Raw genomic sequence first — 25,254 nt, forward strand, 5'->3', positions numbered from 1 at the left:
TGGTCATTTATGTAAGAACTCCTTCCTCACACCTGAGTTGCGGCTCTGAAGGACGTCCTCTGAGGTGTAAGATACGTTGATATTATCCTCAGTGTCACACGCAAGACACAATTTGCCAGGCTGGATCCACCAGTGCCCTCTTTCGCCCAACGTGAAGAAGTGAAATCAAATAACTTGTAGATAAAAGCGCACGAATTACATAACACCTTCAACATTTACCCTAAGATATAGACGAACTAAACAGACGCCACAGACTTTATAGATCGCTGGAGACGGAAACACTTGGGCTACTTGGTAGATGTGGTCTGAATCGTACACACACACACACACACACACATACACAGACTTCCCAGATGTGTCTCAGGGATGATGTAACCCAGCGCATGACCCGTGTTACTGCGCCATACGGCTCTCCTACACAACGTCGACCGTCTGGGGTTACATATACACAGTTCCCAGCCGAATCCCCGGGTCTCCATCCCGTCTCCTCGCTGTCCCAGTGCTGCCGTCCACGAGAGAGAGAGAGAGACTCTGGTGTCGCCAACACGACCATGGGTGACCACAACGTCGCCTGTAGACTGGAGAAGACCTACGTTCCTTCCATTTCTACTCGCAGGAGATCGCATCCCTGTCTCCTTCCGACTCTGCTCACGGGAGGTCAGCATGTCTCGCTGGTGTGGCTGAAGTCGAAAAAGGGTCCTGAAAATACGCAATGTTAATCCAAGACTTTCTCCTCCGCTCCGTGACTCTATGTTAAGTCTTTACGGATTCTCTTGGCCAACTGTATATAATAATCACCCAGGAATTGATAATCTAACACAATTTGACAGATTGTGACACCTGAACTGCTCTACGTCATTACAGCAACGAGAAGATACGAGGTTTCGGAAAGGTCCCGCCTGGCCGAACCCATCAAGGCAACAGAAGCGTTTTTCTTTTTTTTCACAAATGAAATATATCATTAAAGGTGTCAGATCGAAAGTGTCCATAGCTGAAACTAATGTCTTTTTTTCCCCTTATGAAGCTGAGATGTTGTGGACTCCTGTTTAATAACATCAGGTTTTTTAGGAGAATGACGAAGATCACATGCATGTAGGTCAGAGGTCAGGAATTATATGTATAACGTGTGTACATCGGTATGATCAACGGGAATCGAACAGGCCAGTTAGGTAAAATATTTCCATAATGTTATTTCATCCTACGCCCCTCCTAAGACCCCCCCTATTTAAGGGGGTTCCTTGCATCTTCTTCGGGGGGTAACTTATAGCTTCCACAACCATGGCCTCTCCAGCAAACATGTCTCAATCTCTCTCATCATCCTGTTGCCCCATCAGTAGCGTCCGGCCCTCATCAACACCACACACACACACACACACACACACACACACACACACACACAAACGACCTAACTCAGACCTACAGCTAAAAACCATCACCTTCGCCAATCACAAACCCCCACCACTAAGTCCAGCCCTTACCACCACTACACCACCACAAGCACTAGATCAACTTGCCAAGTGAGAGGGAGCGGGTGAGAGAGAGAGAGAGAGAGAGAGAGAGAGAGAGAGAGAGAGAGAGAGAGAGAGAGAGAGAGAGAGAGAGAGAGAGCGAGAGCATTCAGTATCCCTGAGCCAGTGAGAGCGGGCAGACGTCTCTCGCTTGGCTCCCTCACTCAGACATGTGGGACCACACGCTGTGTTGAGGCGTTTTACCAGAGTTTACACCAGATGACCCGAGTTTACATCTGGGTATACATTGCTCGTAAACCTCTGTTTGCAGTGAACCAAGAACGCTTACGGAGGCAAGTGCTGTAAAATTAAGCCTTTGGAAAACAAACAAACAAAAAAACACTATTTCTTGAAGTTCATTGTATTTGTTGTATTCTATACAATCTTTCGTCTCCCCCTCACACACACTACCTATACAGCAGTGACAAACAGTGCCTCACCAAGCACGGTGACTTACGACAGTGAATTTCTAACACTTCATCTCGCGATCCACTGATAGATCACCAATCGTAAGTATTACCATCTGCTCTAAACGTGTCGTTAGCACTTCAGTATGATGTGTGTTGCATTCCAGCGTTGTGGGATAAGAGTATGAAGGATCTAGACACTTTGAGAGAAATCTATGACATGATTAAGTGCTCTGATTAATTGTGCAATATAATCAAAGTTCTGTTACTGAACTTAATGGAACTTTAGTGAAGTGTCACTTTTAAGTCACCATCTCTTAGAACGTGTCACTTTTAAGTCACTTTTAAGTTACATATTATCTACAGATGTATTTGATAACTACAACCTTTGAAATAGATAGATGCAGAGAACTTTAAAAGAGAAATATTCCAAGTATAGGAAATTGCGAATAAGATAAATCGACTACGATAGATATAAAGATTACATCATCAATGTAATCTTATCTATGTATAGATATAAAGATTACATCATCAAGATGTAATCTTATCTATGTATAAATATAAAGATTACATTAAGATGTAATTTTATCTATGTATAAACATAAAGATTACATTAAGATGTAATCTTATCTATGTATAAATATAAAGATTATATTAAGATGTAATCTTATCTATGTATAGATATAAAGATTACATCATCAAGATGTAATCTTATCTATATATAGATATAAAGATTATATCATCAAGATGTGATCTTATCTATATATAGATATAAAGATTATATCATCAAGATGTAATCTTATCTATATATAGATATAAAGATTACATCATGAAGATGTAATCTAATCTATACATGATCACTATAGATAGAGGTACACATGCCAAGATAACAGTGTTGTTTACCAGTATTCAAATCCATTCAAAATACATCCCAACTAATGATCAGCAGAGGCAATTAATCATTACGCTGGAAGACGTAACGAGCTAACTACAGTACCGCATCATTAAACGTCTAGATGACGTAAGCAAACGACGGCAAACGTAACTACAAAGGACATCCCAAGTAACTCGACCATGGTGTAACCAAGCAACAGCATGACGTAACTAATGTAACTGAGCCACCCCATAAGGTAATCAAGTCATGTAATTAAACCACAATAGACCGTAAGCATCAGAGGAAAACGCAAACGAGGTGATATAGCCACAGCATTATGTAACTTTAACCAAAGTAAAATAACTAAAATAAGACATACTATAATTCAGCCACAACATAAAGTAATTAAGTAACTAAGCCACAATGTATTATCAAAGTTACACCAGGACAGAATGTAATTAAGGTAACTAAGCCACGGCACAATGAAATTAAACCACAACATGTTTTAAACCACGGAATAAATGAACTAAACCTCAACGTAACTAAGGTAATCCAAGCCATGACAAAATGTAACTAAACCACCAGGAAAATGTAACCCGACAGCAACATGATTTAACCTGAATTACATTATTGCCAAGTTGTGCTGGTGGTATAACCAAACAACACTGTTGGTGGAGGCCACCAGGGATTAATAAGGATTATCCTTTTAATCTGAGCGGATTCCGCTGCTGGCTAGGGGGATTAATATCACAGCCACGTCCTCAAGATGATCGTCTGATATCCCGATTAATCTGAAGATAGCTGAAATTATGATCCCGATCAATTCTACTAAAGGCTAAATGTTTTTGACGATAAACTCCTCAGTGACACGATTAATGAAACTTGTAATCTTGCTTTTGGCACCGTGATGTTTCCAGAGCTGTGAAGACTTGATATCTTGCGACTGGCACCGTGATATCAACAGAACTATGATACTTGATATCTGGGTGTTTTGGCCCCAGTAGTGGTGATGCAGAGCTTAGGAGAAAAAAATATCTGATATCTTGCTATATAGCACTGTATTGTTTCGAAGCTACGAAACATGATATCTTGTTTTGGCACCAGTGATGTTCATAACTAGTTAAAAATAAATGGTATCTCACCATTGACACTTTATTATCATTATTATCATTATCATAATTATTATTACTATTATCATTATTATTATTATTATTATAATCATTATTACTGTTATCATTATTATTATTATTATTATTATTATTATTATTATTGATATCTTGAACTTGGCACCCCAAAGTCTTGCTGAGTTAGGAAACTTGATATCCGGGCCCCGTGGTGTCCGGGGAAATTTCCCGCCACGAAGGAAAAAAGAAAACGAAACTTCGAGACGCTGTTCGAAGCATTATTGGGCGCGACTGCACAATACTAATTACTTTTTAAGTTGGTCTGCGCGGGTCGGGGGTGGCCTTAGCTTCCTTGCTTTAATTAAATACGATCTGATATTGCTTCCCTTATATATATATATATATATATATATATATATATATATATATATATATATATATATATATATATATATATATATATATTCTTATCTAAAGCGCAGCGGATTAGCGAACTCAGAGGTGGAAGCCCATTATGATATATGATTATCCATTAATGGCTATATGATTAAGTGTGACGCCTGATTATTCCTAAATACTTCGTATAAATGTATTTCATTTTCTTGCATTATTAAATGCAGGAACATACGTCTACAACTTCCTTGAATGGTTGAATTTAGTACTGTCTATGTAATTTTATGCTATCGGTGTTGTATACGTAATCTTTACATAGTATTTATATCATTTAATAAAAGAGAAAAATCTTTAAAATAATTAAAGAAAAGTATTTGCTAAACAATGGTATAAAAACAGGTTTTAGAATCATTTTCTCTTAAAGCGAAGATTCTGGCGTTGAAATGTTACCATAAGACGAGTGATGAGAATCTTTTTTACCTCTACGTTATCAATAACCTTGTAAGTTATAACTTAGCAATACAGTGAAAATCATTACGCTCTTGGTGTGAGGTCAGTTTACTTTCTGTAAATTATTTATTCAGGAAAATACAGGAAAATGCACCGATGCATATATGGCAGACTAGGGCATTTGGCGTATTTGTTTACATGTATATTTCCCTTCGCTAACGGAAGCAAACAAAACGGAAATACATACAAATAGAACGAGAAAGTTACGCATTATATATTTCTTATGGTGCTCAGGGGGAAAATGGAAGCTCGCGAGGTATATACAAGTGGGGAAAAAAAGGTATTGTCATCTACGCCAGTCAAACCGACCTGGTGGGTGACAGTGTTGACGTGGAGGACCTCCCCAGCGCCGCGCTCCCCGCTGGGCTCCAGCTGCTGCCCAGACACACACACACACACACACACACACCAACGTCTCACACCGCTCTGTGTAGCGCCATGCCTGTGTACCGTCATGCCTGTGTACCGTCATGCTTGTGCACCGCCATACCTGTGTACCGCCTATGTACCGTCATGCCTGTGTACCGCCATGCCTGTGTACCGTCACGCCTGCGTACCGCCATACCTGCGTACCGTCATGCCTGTGTACCGTCATGCTTGTGCACCGCCATACCTGTGTACCGCCTATGTACCGTCATGCCTGTGTACCGTCATGCCTGCGTACCGTCATGCCTGTGTGCAGTCGTGCCTATGTACCGTCATGTCTATGTACCGCCATGCCTATGTACCGTCACAACTGTGTACCGTCATACATGTGTACCGTCATGCATATTTACCGTCATGCATGTGTACCGTCATGTGTGTGTACCCTCATGCCTCACCAATGTATGGTAATGGCGTGGTCACACATAGTCCTAACTGGTAGAGGAATTATAGAAAGCCAGGATTACGATCAACGTGTGTGTGTGTGTGTGTGTGTGTGTGTGTGTATACATGACCCTCCACCCTGGTATGATAGTATATATTCCCTCCCGGCTGACAGCGGCAGTACTGCATTATCATTAAGTGTTTAAGATTTGACTGGTGATAGGCGGCAAGACAAAGCCACAGTGGCGGACACACACACACACACACACACACACACGACCCTCCATTAGGGAAACGCTGTCATCAACGACCGTTTTAGTCCTCTGAGCACGACCCTTGAATGTGAACCCACCCCCTGAGCACGACGGCACGACTCTTCGAGAGGACTTTAGTGATACAGAATATTGGAATGAACTACCACTTTGACGATGTAAATGCAAAGGCTTTTCAAACTTTCAAATAGAATTAGACAAACATTTCCCTGATGTTTTTCATCAGGAAATGGCTCTGTTTCAAAAAGTATTTACGAAAGTTACGATGTTTTCTCATTCCAGCCGCAGTGTCTATTTTGATTTAGGCAACTTTTTTCCGTTTATGCTTTCCTACAGAATTCCCTTGGCAGTGTATCTTCGAGGAAAATGCTTTTTTAGCTGTTTTTTTCGGCAGTTGAGCCAGAGGGTAAGGTGGATGCGATAGATACCTACTTTATCAACCTGTTTCCACCATAACTTTAACTTTAGTACTTTAGATAATCCTCAGCTCCTCCGTTATCTGTCCTTCCCACCTCACCCTTTAAGTCTTAGGCCTCGGGCGAGGTCATCATAACCAAGAATCGTACACTCGAACACAGATCTTGAGTTCAAATTCTTCTCGTGGGTGTGCGAAACGAATGCTTCTCAGGTGAGGTAAAGTTGGTAGCGACCTCAGAATGTTAGAAGGAAGTAGCAAGGTCCAACGTCCAGTAGACACAATAGTATTACGTATTTACGGATTGTCTGCCATGGATCTGGTACATGACCTTTAAGGAAACTGTGGAGCATCATCATGTTGTGGACTCACACACTCGTTCACACACTCAATCACTTCCTCATTCCCCCCAACCACTCACATATCACTCCCTATCTGCGCTAAAGAGAATAGATTCCAAGTAATTTCAGCCATTCTTACTAAATCTAAGCTTCTCTACGAAATATGAATGTTCTCCAATTTTTGTATAGACAAAAATGCTTTGGAAGGCGTCGTCAGCGACTTCTTTTTTTTTTTGTCTCGTTCTGAAGGTTCTCAGAGTCTAGGCAACCGTTTTCTTTCGAGCCGTGATCCTCTGTATTGCTGTGTCTGCTAGGGAAAAGATCTTCTGGCAATATTATCTAAATCTTCTATGATAGAGCAATAACTATGTGTTTCCTATAGTTATATATATATATATATATATATATATATATATATATATATATATATATATATATATATATATATATATATATATATATATATATATATATTGTATTTCGGTGGCACTTTTCTGTTAAGGTAATTTCATGCACAGGGGGAGGAGGGGGACAATTAAGGCATAAACATAGTATATAGCTCCAGAGCTTTTAATTAGACAACAGTATCTCTTGCGGCATGACCCTCCCTACTACCCAGACACGTTGCCGGTCCACAGCTCCTCCTCCTAGTCACTACCTGTGCCTAAGGCGTGTCATATAGATCCTGATTGGCGTAGGCTGTTCAAAACCTTCCCAATAACACACACGTTTGAGGTAAAATAGAAATTTCATGATTATTTGACTTCTCTCTCTCTCTCTCTCTCTCTCTCTCTCTCTCTCTCTCTCTCTCTCTCTCTCTCTCTCTCTCTCTCTCTCTCCTCCACTCCATCCGAGTCTTGTGTCGTGTGAGAGGTTTCGATATCTTCCATAGGCACTCATCTCTGTATCTCATCTGAAAGCCATGTAATCCATGTAATTACCTGAGGTACAAAATTTAAGTATGCATTTGAGGTGGGGCGTACGGAGCTGAGAAGGCTTCCCTGTAATCAACTAGTAATGTGTGGTATAATATCTTAATGTCCCCACTGATAGCTGGGTGTAATTTCTCCTCTGTGTGGAATTTGAGGACATAACCATCCAAGGATCGGCTCAGGCGATGGTGATCTATGTAACAGTGATGTGGCCCTGTGGGATTGTGTCTAGGGAGATTATGTCCGACGGACTTATGTCCAGAGGCGTTCTGTCCGATCGGCGAACGAACGTGTGTCACTGAGAATGTCCGCTGACGAATTACTTGGTGATGGGTTGAGCGATGGCGGCTTGGCCGATGGGCCATGCGTCAGGAGACAAATCATCCACTGGGATAATTCTCCAGCGACGGATCAGCGTCCATGAAACGGTCAACAGACGGAGGGGGTTGTCCGGTGGTGATACGTGTGTTGGTCGGCTGTGGTGGTGAGGAGGGAAGCTCCATTAGATGACGAGTGCTCTGGCACAGACACACGTCCTCACTCCCTCACGCTCTGGCTCAGACACACGTCCTCACTCCCTCACGCTCTGGCACAGACACACGTCCTCACTCCCTCGCGCTCTGGCTCAGACACACGTCCTCACTCCCTCACGCTCTGGCACAGACACACGTCCTCACTCCCTCACGCTCTGGCTCAGACACACGTCCTCACTCCCTCACACTCTGGCACAGACACACGTCCTCACTCCCTCACGCTCTGGCTCAGAGACACGTCCTCACTCCCTCACACTCTGGCACAGACACACGTCCTCACTCCCTCACGCTATGGCTCAGAGACACGTCCTCACTCCCTCACGCTCTGGCTCAGACACACGTCCTCACTCCCTCACACTCCGCCACAGACACACGTTCTCACTCCCTCACGCTCTGGCTCAGAGACACGTCCTCACTCCCTCACGCACGCTCTGGCTCAGACACACGTCCTCACTCCCTCACGCTCTGGCTCAGAGACACGTCCTCACTCCCTCACACTCTGGCTCACTAACCGACTTAGTCTCTTTGTCACACTTTCGCTCTGGCGCTATTTATTTTACCTCCTGTATCTCCTTACCTCATCATCACCTCTACCAGCAATGCCATGAGGCGGAGCACCCACTATCTCCCACTATTTGCTCCCCCTATACCGCCTCCCTGCGTTAGTAGGGGGAGAACCGAGGGCCGAGATAAACAAGTTCTTCCCGCCAGGACCCACACCCACGGAGGCTGATGGCCCGCACATGGCGACCCAGTGTTGCTAAACTTCGTCCAATTTCCCAGATGTGCCCGGCTGCCTGGCTGGTTGGGAGGGCGGGACCCAAGTGTCACAGAGAGACTGGGTTTTTTTTTGCCCCAGCCTGTTTGCATATAGCGCACTCAAATGGGTCATGAATCTGAAGTTGCGTTTTTTTTTTTTTTTTTTTGCATCTTTTAAGAATATTATGCAAGTTCCTGACCGACCTTTGAACACGACAGTGAGACCCTTAAGGACAATGGTACGACCCCGACCGGTATGAAGATTGAGCACGACGTTACGACTCGAAGAACGACTGTGCGACCCTAGAGTACGACGGGACGACCCTAGATACACAACGGGACGACCCTTGGGCATGATGGCCTGGACTTTGACCTTGAGTTATCTTACAGTTCAGGGTTCGAAGGCCCTGCTATCACATGTAAAGGGTCGTGCCTTCGTATTCAAGAGTCGTACCGTCGTGCTCAAGAGATGAAAGGGTTTGACTCACAATACGACTGTCACAGAACGACCCCCTGAAGAATCACTTGCAACGACCCAGGATAATTGGAAGAGGAGTATTATGCAACACTTACGTAATGTAATGTCTCAAAGTACGACCTCCATTCGAGAAAATACTTCCACATGTTGTTACACAACACCCAGCAGATCCTCACATGTGGTTATATAACTCCCAGCAGATCCTCACATGTTACATAACACCCAGCAGATCCTCACATGTGGTTATATAACATCCAGCAGATCCTCACATGTGGTTATATAACACCCAGCAGATCCTCACATGTGGTTGTATAACACCCAGCAGATCCTCACATGTTATGCAACACCCAGCAGATCCTCACATGTGGTTATACAACACCCAGCAGATCCTCACATGTTACACAACACCCAGCAGATCCTCACATGTGGTTACACAACACCCAGCAGATCCTCACATGTGGTTATACAACACCCAGCAGATCCTCACATGTGGTTATACAACACCCAGCAGATCCTCACATGTGGTTATATAACACCCAGCAGATCCTCACATGTGGTTACACAACACCCAGCAGATCCTCACATGTGGTTATATAACACCCAGCAGATCCTCACATGTGGTTATATTACACCCAGCAGATCCTCACATGTGGTTATATAACACCCAGCAGATCCTCACATGTGGTTATATAACACCCAGCAGATCCTCACATGTGGTTATATAACACCCAGCAGATCCTCACATGTGGTTATATAACACCCAGCAGATCCTCACATGTGGTTATATAACACCCAGCAGATCCTCACATGTGGTTATATAACACCCAGCAGATCCTCACATGTGGTTATATAACGCCCAGCAGATCCTCACATGTTATACAACACCTAGCAGATCCTCACATGTGGTTACACAACACCCAGCAGATCCTCACATGTGGTTACACAACACCCAGCAGATCCTCACATGTGGTTACACAACACCCAGCAGATCCTCACATGTGGTTATACAACACCCAGCAGATCCTCACATGTGGTTATACAACACCCAGCAGATCCTCACATGTGGTTATATAACACCCAGCAGATCCTCACATGTGGTTATATAACACCCAGCAGATCCTCACATGTGGTTATATAACACCCAGCAGATCCTCACATGTGGTTATATAACACCCAGTAGATCCTCACATGTGGTTATATAACACCCAGTAGATCCTCACATGTGGTTATATAACACCCAGCAGATCCTCACATGTCCCCAGCACTGTCTTTCATCGTGGTGTGTACGCCTAAGATAGCTGTGCTCATCCCGGAATACAGTCTTAATATAGAAGCTCATCTCGTAACACACAGTCTCAATATAGAAGCTTTATCTTTTCTTAGCCTTGATATGGTATAGCCTTTACTGAGTCAGGACACTTGTATAACCGGCTTGTATATTTAGAAACGCACAGAGAGAGAGAGAGAGAGAGAGAGAGAGAGAGAGAGAGAGAGAGAGAGAGAGAGAGAGAGAGAGAGAGAGAGAGAGAGAGAGACAGTAAATGTTTACGGGGATATTACGTCAGTGTCTGCGAGGAGCTGTGTGTCGTACGTGAGTGTCTGGTCTGGCATCTAGTAACTGGTAGGCGAGGAGAAGAAGGAGGAGGAGCAGCATGCCTGTCTGCACCAAGCTGGCTAGTAGAACCGTCTTATCGAAATTAATCAAATGTCGGAGCAAAACACATATGCTATGCTGTCCATAAGACTAATTTCTATTTTTTTCAAGTGTGTGTGTGTGTGTGTGTGTGTGTGTGTGTGTGTGTGTGTGTGTGTGTGTGTGAGGGGTGTGTGTGTTATTTAGAGTGTTTGTGAGGGTAGGGTGCGTTATGTGGGCTTCGTGTGCGAAGATGGTGTGTCATTTATGGTGCGTGTACGAGTAAGGGGGTGTTAACTAGGGTGCGTGTACGAGTAGGGGTGTGTTAGCTCGGGTGCGTGAGCGAGTAAGGGGTGTTAACTAGGGTGCGTGTACGAGTAGGGGTGTGTTAGCTCGGGTGCGTGAGCGAGTAAGGGGTGTTAACTAGGGTGCGTGTACGAGTAGGGGTGTGTTAGCTCGGGTGCGTGAGCGAGTAGGGTGTGTTATCTCGGGTGCGTGAGCGAGTAGGGTGTGTTACCTCGGGTGCGTGAGCGAGTAGGGTGTGTTATCTCGGGTGCGTGAGCGGGTAGGGGTGTGTTAGCTCGGGTGCGTGTGCGAGTAGGGTGTGTTATCTCGGGTGCGTGAGCGAGTAGGGTGTGTTACCTCGGGTGCGTGAGCGAGTAGGGTGTGTTATCATGGTTTGACGTCTGGGGTCGGGTGCGTTCATTGGAGTGTGTGAGCCCATATGTACGGGTGGCAGTGTTGTGGCCACACGTCACCCCAAAGTCACATGATATGACCGTCAGGGTCGCGTCTCCTCCCCCCATACACACACACACACACACACACACACACACACACACACACACAGATAGGTGCTTCCCTAGCAATGTGCTTTGCTGTCACGAGGAGAGAGAGAGAGAGAGAGAGAGAGAGAGAGAGAGAGAGAGAGAGAGAGAGAGAGAGAGAGAGAGAGAGAGAGAGAGAGAGAGAGAGACTCGTGTGTCTGTCAATGTTCAATTGTTTTCTGTGGTCAGTTCTACCCATGAAGGAATCTTATTTCTTTCTTTCTCTTTCTTTTCTATTTTTTTCTTTTTTTGCTTTTGAGAAATATGACTAAGACATATCAATGATCATCCATTGCTTTCAGAAGGAACGCTAGAGGTCTGCCACTCTCAAAATGAATGAAGAAAAGGCCCACTGCGTTCACAGGGAATTAAAGAAGAGAGAGAGAGAGAGAGAGAGAGAGAGAGAGAGAGAGAGAGAGAGAGAGAGAGAGAGAGAGAGAGAGAGAGAGCCTAATGAAGGAAGAGTGAATCTGGTGAAGGAAGAGCGAGTCTGATGAATGAAAAGTGGGTCTGGTGAAGGAAATGAAGGTAAACTGCGACCCACCAGGTGAACGAGGCGATTCCAGCCTTGTATTGGGGTCACTTTGTGTAATGACTTAACGATGGGTCTTCAATGTGGCTCAGTCGAGAGCAATCCCTCTCTCTCTCTCTCTCTCTCTCTCTCTCTCTCTCTCTCTCTCTCTCTCTCTCTCTCCCAGATCTGCACGACCTGGGTGTCAGCGGGGATGGGCACCCCAGGAGCTGAGGGGGGGTGAGATTGTCGAAGCCTTCGACGTGTTTGGCAGAACTCGGTAAAGAGGTGCACTAAGGTGCCACCAATGTTTATATATTGCGTCTTGAATATATTGACAGTTAGGGGACAGATCGCCGCCGACTTTGGCAGAGAACTGTGGTGTGTGTGTGTGTGTGTGTGTGTGTGTGTGTGTGTGTGTGTGTGTGTGTGTGTTTTAGGGGGTTGTGGAGGGTGGTGGTACTGTGGAAAAGCATTGGGGGGATTTCAGTACAGGCAGGTGATGGGCTCGTGTGAGGCATTTGGATAAGAAACCTCAGATTAGTGAAGGACGAGTGTGAAGTACTTAACAAGGGCACTACAGATTAGTGAAGGACGAGTGTGAAGTACTTAACAAGGGCACTACAGACTAGTGAAGGACGAGTGTGAAGTACTTAACAAGGGCACTACAGACTAGTGAAGGACGAGTGTGAGGTACTTAACAAGGGCACTACAGACTAGTGAAGGACGAGTGTGAGGTACTTAACAAAGGCACTAAAGACATGTAAAGGACTCTTATGAGATCCCTGTAATAACCCTATGGATTAGTCATCACAATCTCAACAAATCCCTTACATCAATCAAATTGTTCTCATTTACTATAACCCATGTTCATCATAAGGGATTTCTCTTGGGAGTAATTAAGCAAAAGATGCATGAGATAAACATTAAATAGATATTTTAACAATATACTGCCTAAATTTACCAACGACCCAATTAACCCTAAGACACGAAACAAATTCAATACATTACACACACACACAAGAACACGAAACAGATGACAGTATGATGTTTGGAAGTGGTGGACTCCAAGATGATACACATTAGACATACGATATGGATCAGGACGACAAGAAAATATGGTGAAGACAACTTACCTCAATGACAGTCTGTCTGCTGCTCACAGCCTGGGCTATAAACCACCTGACATTGCTTCCTACCACACGCGAACCATCGTCGGTTCGAAACCAAGTCGAACCATCGTCGGTTCGAAACCAATAACATATTGCTTCGAACCTTCATACTAACAAGGTTTTGTACTTCTAGAATTACGTGATAGAAAATAGAAAATGCAATACATTACTGGTCATAGAATGATAATCATATGGGGCCATGGTAACATAATGGGGGCTTATCTCACAAGCTCGAAGCATCAGAACTTTGACCCCCACAGCACTGACACACGTCTTGCTATTACGTCGCCAGCTCGAGTGAACCTGGCGGGACACGGTGAAGGAGAGGCGCTGCAGACGGGAGTTATGGAGATGACCAACAATTAGCCATAAGGACGCAAGACGCTACAGACACCGCCTCACTCCTTCCTGGAGGAGGAGTCCACGATGTCGCTGAAACTTTAAGAGCAGAGTTTCGAGTCCCCTTTACAATGTTTTGTTAGATGACGACTCTCTCTCTCTCTCTCTCTCTCTCTCTCTCTCTCTCTCTCTCTCTCTCTCTCTCTCTCTCTCTCTCTCTCTCTCTCTCTCTCGTGTATGGGAGACTGAAAGAGATGAACGGTTTGAAACACCCGGACTTCCTCCTTTTGGGCGCGTTCATCACCTCTCTCTCTGAGGGCAGCTGCTGTCTCTCACGGTGAAGTTCAGGCACGCCATATATCCTCAGCCTAATAGCAGTTGTAGCAACCTATCTAGATGGACGTCTCCCATGGGAGTAGGAAGTTCTTGAAGGCCTTTTCGTTAATGGACTGAGACGTGTTTGTCCGAACCGCTCCGCTACATCCAGTGAGATCGTATTTAGGAGTTTTGCTATATGAGCTCACTTCACCAACTTGCTCCGTCATCAGCGCTTCCCCTCACCAGCCTGGAGGATGCCATGTGTTTCCCCAATATCCCCTGACAAGAAGCCCATAGTCTCTGATTTGCAACCCACTGCCATTTACCAGGAATCCCCAGCTTACGCAAGGAAAGCCTAGCCTCTGATTGGTCTCGCCCCAGACATTGTTAGGCTACGTAGAGCCCATAGCTTTGGCGTCGGCGTTGACAACAGCTCTCCTGGCTACATCGCTGTCAGGAACACCCTCAAAACCCCCACCCAGAACTGGGCCACAGCCAACCATGTTAGACTACATCCAAAAACATCATACTGTAGTTATGCACTTCAGCCCTCCTTCCAATCTTATCCCATCCTCTGGCGTCTCACTAGGCCCAACCACTCCACCAGACTTGTCGGTTCACTCTGGACGACGCTGGAAGGAACACGACAGTGCCATCATCAAACCCTTGTGTCATTGGGTCTCAGTTCTCCGGTCTGCCCCACAACTTTTCTTCTCAGACTCGCCTGTGCCTCCACGCCTGCTCTTCCTTCCTGTCCACCACACAACACAGGTTACGAGACAGGGTTCATAGACCCTCTTATGTACAGACCCTTGTTGCACAGACCTTCTGGTGCTCAAAAGCTTTTACATACACAAACCCAGTGGTGCACAGTCCCCCTGATTTACAGAGTCACTGGTCCACACAAACTGTGGTGCACAAACTCTCTTGTGTACCAGACCCCTTGTGCACAGACCTTTAGGTGCACAAAACTCTCGAAACTTTACAACGAGAATTCTCCCGGGTGATTTGAAGGTGTACATTATTCTGTGTGGGTAAAGACGTTGATGAATGAAGCGGCGAGAAGAAAGCGTGGGAAGATCACACGAAAGAAGCTGAACTGAAGGCCTTTGTTACCGACGCTCCGTAACGAGTCAGGGAAGGGAAATCAAAAGTTAAAGAAGTGTACAAAACTTGGGTGTGGGGTAGATCAGTAGACGAATGAGGAGGGATAAACGAAGGCGAAGGAGTTGAAGAAAATGTATAGACGAAGTGAAGGAAGGTTAGAACCCGACTTAAGAGTGTTGAGGTAATTGTTTGGATCCATATTACAGCCCTCAGTGCCATGCCCGCAGTAAGTTCACTGCCTCTTTCAAAATGAACTACTGGGCTCGTCTTATACATTTCCCCCGACATGCATCATACACTTAGCCTCCTCATTTTTGCTCTTATCTTCAAACACTTTCTCTCCTATCCTCTTTTTTTCCCCTGTATGAATCTTATCTTCCCTAAACATCTCGACCTGCCTTCCCATTCTCAAAAAAAAAGAAAAAAAATTGGTTCACCATCGCCTCTTCTCCTTTCCTTTCAAGATCTGGTGTCGATTGGAGCCTTTGGCCATATGCCTTCAAAGAGAAAAGATGGGAGTGTGAAGGAATAGATAAATGAGTGGAAGGGCGAGGAGGGACTCACGAAGGGAGGGGTGGTAGTGGGTGGAGGGTGACACTGTTGATGTTCCAGCCCTTCCCTAGGGCGAGGCACCCCGCTGCTGTGTCCTCCCCACTCACCCTCCCTCCCTCACTCCTGTCGCTGACCCAGCCACACGCACTGCCACCTCACACCGCTCTGTGTACCGTCCTGCCCGTGTACCGTCCTGCCCATGTACCTTTAAACCGTGTACCGTAATGCCTGTGTACCGTAACGCCCGTGTACCGTAACGCCCGTGTACCGTAAAGCTCGTGTACCGTAACGCCCGTGTACCTTTAAACTGTGTACCGTCGTGCCTGTGTACCGTCCTGCCTGTGTACCGTAACGTCTCTCTACCACACCATGTTTGTTTACCGTCATGCCTTTGTAGTTTAAGGAGATAAATGTGGCTATAGGTTTTATATGTTGATATAATACCAGTGTGTGTGTGTGTGTGTGTGTGTGTGTGTGTGTGTGTGTGTGTGTAGCATGATTATGGCCCCCACAGGTACACACACACACACAGACGACTTACGCTGAGCGATCACCAAGCAATGTGTCTTGGTAATGACTGGTGGAAGGCAGCGGGAGGCACCGAGCCCGCACGCACACAGGCTCTTCCTCATGACAACCTCCTTTGAAGTCGGTGAATAAGGCATGATCCCTGTGTTCAGTGGGATCTGAATACGGAGGAGATATGCCTTCCCGAGTCGTGAAGAGCAGACGGCTCCAGCCGTGCAGCAAGACCAAAGGGAGAGGTAAACTGCGAGGGGGGAGTGGGGGGGTGGTAAACTTAGATACGTGAGTAATGTGTAAACCATGGATGGTCTAATGAGTAGTCTGCGTGTTAGGCTACCTGGCGAGCGTCTTGATGTGTGTGTGTGTGTGTGTATGTGTGTGTGTGTGTGTGTGTGTGTGTGTGTGTGTGTGTGTGTGTGTGTGCACCGCCAAGACTCTGAGTGGCATTATGAATTCTCTCTCTCTCTCTCTCTCTCTCTCTCTCTCTCTCTCTCTCTCTCTCTCTCTCTCTCTCTCTCTCTCTCTCTCTCTCCTTTATCTCTGTCTCATCACGCACTTCATATCCTACTCACTTTGCCACACGCACACACACACACACACACACACACACACACACACACACACACAGGCCTTCAATCACCCACCAACTTGCTTGCTCGCTCGCTCGCTGCTTCACTCATTCATCCATCATCTCAATCATTCATCCACCCACTTACTCAAAATGCATAAAGTGAGTGTAACTGTGACAGCGGGATCGTGGATCCACACCTTCCTCACACATGGAGCCAAACTTGTCCGAAGCCAGGCGAGATCTGGTGCAAAACTTTAATACATTCTTATCCCTGGGAAATTTGCAAGCCTCCTGCAGTTTCTCGTCCTCATGATTTATACACAGAGCAAAACGCAAGCCATAACCTCACATTTAGCTCTTCTTCATTATACTAGAATAATCATGGGAACCTCATCTGTGGAGAATACACGGAGAAGACAAAAAAGAATTTTGGTCATTTCCTCCAGTGGGCCACTTATATTAAAATGCTCAGTTAAAGTAACTTTGAACTCATTTTCTCTTGGGGAAACTATGTAAATTTAATGCTAGAGCGACGTCTATTTCCTCGCCGCTGAACATCTCGAAGTTCTTTTTCTTTATAACATCTTTTGTTAAAGTATTCTTGCCTCTTTCTTACCATTGTCTTTAGTATTTGAGGCTTGAGGTGCCCATCTCTTCACTCCATTATGAATCTCACAGAATACGAAAAGAATATCAATATGGTATAACTATTTCGTGGACAGAGAGAGTGAAAGATCCAAGAATTAGTGTGTGAGGTGACCTTACCTTCAGGAAATATGGTAGGCTGGCTCCTGCGAACACCCTCAGGACAAAAGAGACAAAGCACTGGAAGCGTGTCACCTTTTCAAATCACATACACACACACACACACACACACACACACACACACACATTCACAAGTAGACTAATGTCGTGTCCGTTACATCTAGTGACACCTGGCCATATTATGACTGTGGTTGCATTTCTCTTAAAGACGAAGTTTTGAATTCCGAACATGGACTAGTGTGAGCTCATGATAATCTTCAAGCGCAGCACGACTGATCGATTGGAAAATATCTAACACACATCCACACGCCGCTCCATTGTCCTGTTATCTTCGCTCTGTTTCCCCACACTTCTGTCTTGCTCTTCTATACCCCACACCCACCACCTCCGCAGCCTCGGCCCCTCTCTCCCTCCCTCTTCGTCACAAACAACTAAGGCAACGATGACATTCTCTCTCTCTCTCTCTCTCTCTCTCTCTCTCTCTCTCTCTCTCTCTCTCTCTCTCTCTCTCTCTCTCTCTCTCTCTCTCTCTCTCTCTCCCTGTTAATCCTGCCTTGTTAGGTGTGTGCTGAGAGCCGAGGTAAAACGAGAGACCGGATCGTCCTCACGCCAGGACACACATCATTAGCCAGACCCGGCCGACCACACCCGCAGATGGCGGTCTTATCTCGCCAAACTTCGCCAATCCTCCTTATCGCCCGCCTGGCGTGTTCTGTCTCGAAAGAAGGCGGGAAGAGGAGGAATGGGCCTTTTCTTTAAAACAACCTCTTTTTTTTTTTTTACAGTGTGCTAAATAGACCTTTACATTATAGAGAGTTATATTATCATCATTATCTCAGGGGTGTTTCTTATTAGTACGACCATAAGGCGTTCTGATGGACTTCATTTCTTTCATATATCGACCTATTCACACACACACACACACACACACACACACACACACACACACACTATCAAACAGACTGATCTATCATGTGACTCGTGACACATCAGTCAGCCACAGCAGTTCGGGCTGAGCCTGACGGACCTGGGCACAGCGGACGGCCCTTGGAACCCAAACCAGAATCGAGCAGCCACACTCTTCTCATCCCTATGATAAGAATAGATAAGAATAGATATACCAAGTAATATATACTCTCAGATATACCTTAACAGACTGGTCTATTCAGTGACAGGTAAGAGCAGGTTAGGATTGGTTTTGGTCAGGTTAGGATTGGTAAGGTCAGGTTAGGATTGGTAAGGTCAGGTTAGGATTGGTAAGGTCAGGTTAGGATTGGTAAGGTCAGGTTAGGATTGGTAAGGTCAGGTTAGGATTGGTTTTGGATTGTTGAGGTTCGTGTGGCATGGATACACACACACACACACACATGCTGGCTGCAGTCATCTTTCAGGATGGACTGGTCTATTCAGTGACAGGTAAGAGCAGGTTAGGATTGGTAAGGTCAAGTTAGGATTGGTTTTGGTCAGGTTAGGATTGGTAAGGTCAGGTTAGGATTGGTTTTGGATTGTTGAGGTTCGTGTGGCATGGATACATACACACACACACATGCTGGCTGCAGTCATCTATCAGGATGGGGTTACGCAGGTCGAGGCCTCGAACAGCCTGACTGAGTGTGGCAACATAGTCATGGGAGGTATGAGATCTCTGGAACCCATCGTGAGATATACGCAAGGTAAGGTAAGGCCCCCAGTCACATATATCAGGCAAGCCATCGTAAGATCTACGTACATTACTGGAAGATTTTAGAACAAAGGTATAGTGCTAACAGCAACAGCCCAGCGAGCCACAGTGACCTCCACCTCCGTGAGGTTGGCTCCTGACCTCCTCCTTTGCATGTGGGTCAGCGATCAGATCATGTTGCGTACCGCTGAGGGGGTGGGGGGGGGGAGATAAGGGATCACCTTTAATCTTTTGTTAAAACCTTCAATTACTATTTTTAGCGTGAATAATCTCTTACCGCAGTATATTTCATGGAGTAATGTTAATCCCGGATGATGTATTCATTTGTATTCTGGTCGGGTTTGGTTGATCTCATCAGCCATACGACCCCAGGTGACCTTATGACCTGTATACCGACAGTGACCCACTGTGTCTCTCTCATGTGTACATCCCTTGTGAGTACGATATTTTTGTTGTTGTTTATTAGTTGGGTTTAACATGTCGCTTTTTTGATTCGTATGTTACAATGAATCGATGTTAATGTTAACCAATGTTGATATTGTAACCGAGACTGAAGTAATGTTCTCACACGTGTTCATCACAGGTCATACTTCCCTCCCTAGATGTAAGATGGAAACCCTCCCGCTGCTGCACCACCTCCTCCTCCTCTTCTTCTTCCTCCTTCTCCTCCTCAGCCCTTGCTGACGAGACCTCGTCCAGGCCAACAGGGCCTTTGTGCACCATAGCCACCTCAACAACCCGCCTCTCGCTACCTTACCATCCGGCCACATTCCTTGGGCTGTATCGTCTCCTTCCCTAAACTTCATCATTACTTTGACTGTCAGCGCTCTGATGAAATTCAGTCCATTATGCCTCCCTTGCTTCAACCCCAGACACAATCCTGGCTGCTCCAGGACCTCGTCTCCACTCCTTTTGGCAGGGGGCCCCTCATCTGCCTCGACCTGCATCCCTCACTGAGGCCTGTGTGTGTGTGTGTGTGTGTGTATACAAGCCTCACTGTTACTTGCTTTAACGTCAATATGTGCCAGCCCCCCGTCTGCCTCTCGCCTCGAAGCACTTTTTCCTTAAAGTCACATCACCAGACAAACTAATTTCCCATCTGGTGAGGAACCAAGCAAGCTAACACCTCCCTCAGCGTTGCCACCACCACACCACACATGGGGTTCAATCCTCCAGAAGGTATAAGATAAAATGTCTCCGATAATTTGTCATTTGAGTTTGGCGTCATTTTAATCAGATATATCAATACATGTCACACACACACACACACACACACACACACACACACACATATATATATATATATATATATATATATATATATATATATATATATATATATATATATATATATATATATATGTATATTCATTTTTCCTTGTGGCTCGGGTCTCATGTGTTTATACATGCCAACGTTGCGAAGGAGGAGTTGGTGGTTGGGTGGTTGGGTGGGTGGGTGCCTCGCCACCACACACACACACACACACCCCATCAGTCTTGTCATTATTGTTCGTCACATTTCATTTGCCTCTAACTTGGTTCCTGCTGTCATCCTGGAAATACGTGCTGCTTTTCACCAGCTTCTAACAGCTTTAAGTCATTTCAATATCACGAAGCAGCTGGCGCGGTCGGAAGGTGTTTGAATGCCTTCCCATCCCTGAACCAGTCTCTTGCTTCTTCCTTTGTTTTTACCAAGAAAAAAAAGAAATATGTTCTATCATTTTTTTTTGCGGCTTTTATTTGTTATGGGCGATTACGATTATTATGAGTTTATTACGGGCAATTACGATTATTATGAGTCTTTTATTTTTCTTTTTTTTTTGAACGGTGAAGCAAAGTCAGTTTTGGTACGACGGATGTCCCTCATCAGCGACATGTATCGCATATACATCCATATAACCAGAAACGTTCCACAATTAGCGGCGATAATAATAATGCCTTTGAAGTTGATGGACGCTGGAGATTGAATATTAATGACTTCATCCCTGTTATTTTCCTTTTATGAGTTCTGATTCAGAGGCTCTGTGATGTGTATCCGGTATCGATCAGTTGGCTGATAGATAATGATTAGGGTGAGGTAAGGGGGGTGAGAGAGAGAGAGAGGGAGGGTGGTGAGGGATATCTCCTACACCCTAGATGATGGAAGTGTCTGTCTGCTCCAATTGAGGTGAAGTTGAAAGAAAACAGAAATAGTGAATGATTTATAGACGTATTAGGTATTAGGCCAGGGGTATTTCCCCGCGAGTTCTCCACTGCTGGAACATCACAGTCGTTGATGATATTCATGCTAAGGTCGGCGCAGGTTCGATCCCCGGGTTCGGTTGTCTGTCCACAGTCAATCCAGCTGTTCATCTTCCCTTCGGGCTGGTTGACAAATAGGTACCAAGCTTAATCTAGGGCATATATATATATATATATATATATATATATATATATATATATATATATATATATATATATATATATATATAAGGTTATGAAACACACGCCGCGAGTTTAAAACTCTCTCCCCGTAGCACACAGAGTAATCAGACAAATACACACTTATGCAAAAAAAAAAAGAGATAGTTTAAAAAGAAATAGAACTGGTGCACTCAAGAGAAAACACTCAGAGAAATTATCTTTCATGCATCTTTAAACAAGGTGACACACACACACACACACACACACACACACACACACACACACACATACACACACACACACACACACACACACACATAAAACTCAAGAGGCACAACACAACAATAATCTCAAGACCATCTCGACGTATCTTCAGAAACACAAGATTTAACTCAAGCGTCGAACTCGTTTCCCGGCTGAACATTTGGCGTCAAGTCTCGTGTAGATAAGATTAATAACACGGCTCTGTGGAGGTGGTTGGACGGCGCTAACAACTGCTGCCTCACTCCATCACCCAGCCAGGCCATCCGTCACTGGGCCTGCCCGTCGCCCCCAACGCCTCACCTCTCATGTCTTTTACACACGCACGCGCTTCCGTTTTCTGTCGAACGCGCGCATTCCTGTTTTCTCTCTATATGTAGTAGCCCCTTCCGTTTTCTGCACACGTACCCATCTCGTCTCTTCTCTCGCGTATCTCTGTTGCGTTTCATGTTTTCATTCTGCGCACTCATCTCGTTCGTGGAAGCATGAATGTCTGTTCTACAATCTGTCTTTCTCTGCTTCTCTGAGCTTGCTAGCCAGTCCGCTCCCTAGATCCGAGGCCTCAGGGAGCGGGGAGGTAGGTCCCAGCCCTCAGCGCCCACCCGGCCTGGCAGGAACTTCACAAAAAAAAAAATCCAGCGGGAACGACTGAGAGCACTGAAATTCCATTCACCATGGTAGTGTTTCGCAAATAATTGGGGTACGTGATATTCCCTTCAGATACGGGACGCTCGCTTTTGTGTGGCTCCAAGGCTGAAGCAGGTATTAGGAAAATTAGAGGCACAATTGAAGAATGATAATGAACAACGGAAACTGGTAGATGACGGAGTGGTTGATAAATCTACAATTACTCCTCTGAGCTGGTGAGGCCAGTGCTTGCCTGCCAACTGGGTCGATGGAGAAAGAATCAATTAGCATACATTATCATCTACCTCTTAATCAACGTCATATTATTCATAAATGTTATAAGATAGATAGTGAATAGATTGCGCCTGGTTCCCAGTCTGTATCAATCAGGATTTCCCCACTACGGTGCAGGGTATGAAGGACCACATAACCCTGGGAGATCTAAGCCATTAAGGACTTCCTTCGTTGTAGAATAACGGTAAATAGGGACGTGATAACAAAGCAGTTTTGAACAGTTGGTTTCAAACATTTCGTACCAGACGATCTGTATATCTTCACCTGTTCCTCATCTCTCTCTCTCTCTCTCTCTCTCTCTCTCTCTCTCTCTCTCTCTCTCTCTCTCTCTCTCTCTCTCTCTCTCTCTCTCTCTCTCTCTCTCTCTCAAGTATTGGAAAAAAACACATTTTAAAACACCAAACGCAAGTGTTAGTTATCACCCTCACTTGCCTTACGATGTGATGGACTCTGGCAAGTAGGTTCACCAAAATCCTCTGGGGCTTTTCCTCGATCCCCAGCGGAGGCAAAACAAGACTATGTGAATATAAGCGGAAATATGTCACTTGTCTCGCCGAGGTGTTCCCCCGGCGACAGGAGGAGGCACCTGTGGTGTAGCCGGCCAGCACAGAGGGCTGTATGATGGATGCGACGGAGAGGACATAATAATATTTGAGTCTCGGAGGAGGTACTGTACTGGCTCACTGCCAAGGTGGGAGAGAGGGAGGGAGGTGAGAGGGAAAAGGAGAGAGAGAGAGAGAGAGAGAGAGAGAGAGAGAGAGAGAGAGAGAGAGAGAGAGAGAGAGAGAGAGAGAGAGAGAGAGAGAGAGAGAAGGAGGAAAGAACTCTCTCCACATGAAGTGTTTATGTGGCAAAGAAACGGAAGAGGACTTGAGGAATCCACCTGGGCTTGGTAGTGGGTCAGAGAACGGTGAGTCAGTGGAGTGAGTTCAGTGGGGTGTGTGGGAGCCATGGAACGCCAAGAGACCAGTGAGTCAGTAGGGTGTGTGGGAGTCACGGTGGGCAAGAGAACAGTGAGTCAGTGGGCGTGGGCGGTGCTCCTGGGTTGGGCTCGGACCAATAATAGCGGCCTCGTGGGATAATGTAAGAATTGTCAAGTGTGCATTATTGGAGAATTGGGTAAGAGCATCTATCTATCTATATCCAATACTCCGTCTGCCACGTTAACCAGCAAGGTGGCGCATGCAGAGTCTAGACCATGTAACCCCATCCTTACACAATTTAACTCACGCCTCCTCCCTGCCACTTCCTCTCTCAATCCCTCCTTCTCTTGTATATTCCCCATCTTTATTTCCCTCCTTCCGTCTCATTCATATAGACTATCCCATTCCTTCCTCGCCTATCCACTCCTTTCATATCGTTCATTATCTCATTACTCACAGCTTAACTTTCACAAATATTCCTTCATCTGATCCAAATCCTTTTCGTAGAAACCTCATCTCTCTCACCTCCTTCTACCTCGGAATTCCAGTCTTTGTCAACCAGTCTTCACGGTTCTCTGCCGCACTGTTCTTGGAGCTTTATCTGCCTCCCATCCGTCAGGTGAACCATACCATCTAAGAGGTTCCGCCGGAGGTGTACATGCGTATACCACTGTGTACCTTAGCCAAGCTGGCAGCAACCGTACCCCCCTAGTTCACCACCTTCCCAGGTCCCTGACCATCCATTCCTCCTTCTTCATTAAGAACTCACCCTAGATGCTTCCAAATCTGAAAAACTCTTCCAGTCCCCCACCAGCCGTACAGATCTCACACTCCTGAATTTCCTTTCTCAACAGCGCACCCTTGCGTGTGTTGGTATTCACACTCAACTCCTTCCTCTGCAACATTCTTTCAAGGATTCCCCCGCAATATCCTGTAGTCTTACCCACTAGCACGGCGTCATCTGCATACAACATCATCCCCAACTTCCACTCCTTTGACTCGTCTTTTTTAAGTTTGTTTATCCAGATATAATCTTTTTCCTTGCTCGTTCTTATCTTTACCCAAAACAAAGACATTTTGGAGTAACCTGGACGTGAAGAACTACTGTTTCGTTCTCAGCTGAACCTTGATCACTCGTCAACTGCTCAACCCCTACCGAGACGCGTAGTGCTACCAGGAGCTTCTTCTGGCTACATGAATCCTGAGACCACGTTGAGGACGATAACAGTCAAGATGCATCTTAAACATCTGGTACTGTCTCACATACGATGTGTATGTACTCATACTGTCTCACATACGATGTGTATGTACTCATACTGTCTCACATACGATGTGTATGTACTCATACTGTCTCACATACGATGTGTATGTACTCATAATGTCTCACATACG

The 25,254-nt window shown here is 45.3% G+C and overlaps 1 protein-coding gene across 1 annotated transcript in view; it reads left to right on the forward strand.

Annotated features, from left to right (window-relative positions):
- Positions 1-1,640: 1,640 nt before the first annotated feature.
- LOC139755355 (LHFPL tetraspan subfamily member 7 protein-like) overlaps positions 1,641-25,254 on the forward strand; it is a 63,330-nt gene continuing 39,716 nt past the window's right edge. Inside the window, exon 1 of the mRNA XM_071673526.1 lies at positions 1,641-2,017. The gene's annotated coding sequence lies outside the window, so the exon portion shown is untranslated. The remainder of the gene's footprint in view (positions 2,018-25,254) is intronic.

The sequence above is a fragment of the Panulirus ornatus genome, chromosome 19 (assembly GCF_036320965.1).
Source record: "Panulirus ornatus isolate Po-2019 chromosome 19, ASM3632096v1, whole genome shotgun sequence".
NCBI classification, from domain to species: Eukaryota; Metazoa; Arthropoda; class Malacostraca; order Decapoda; family Palinuridae; genus Panulirus; species Panulirus ornatus.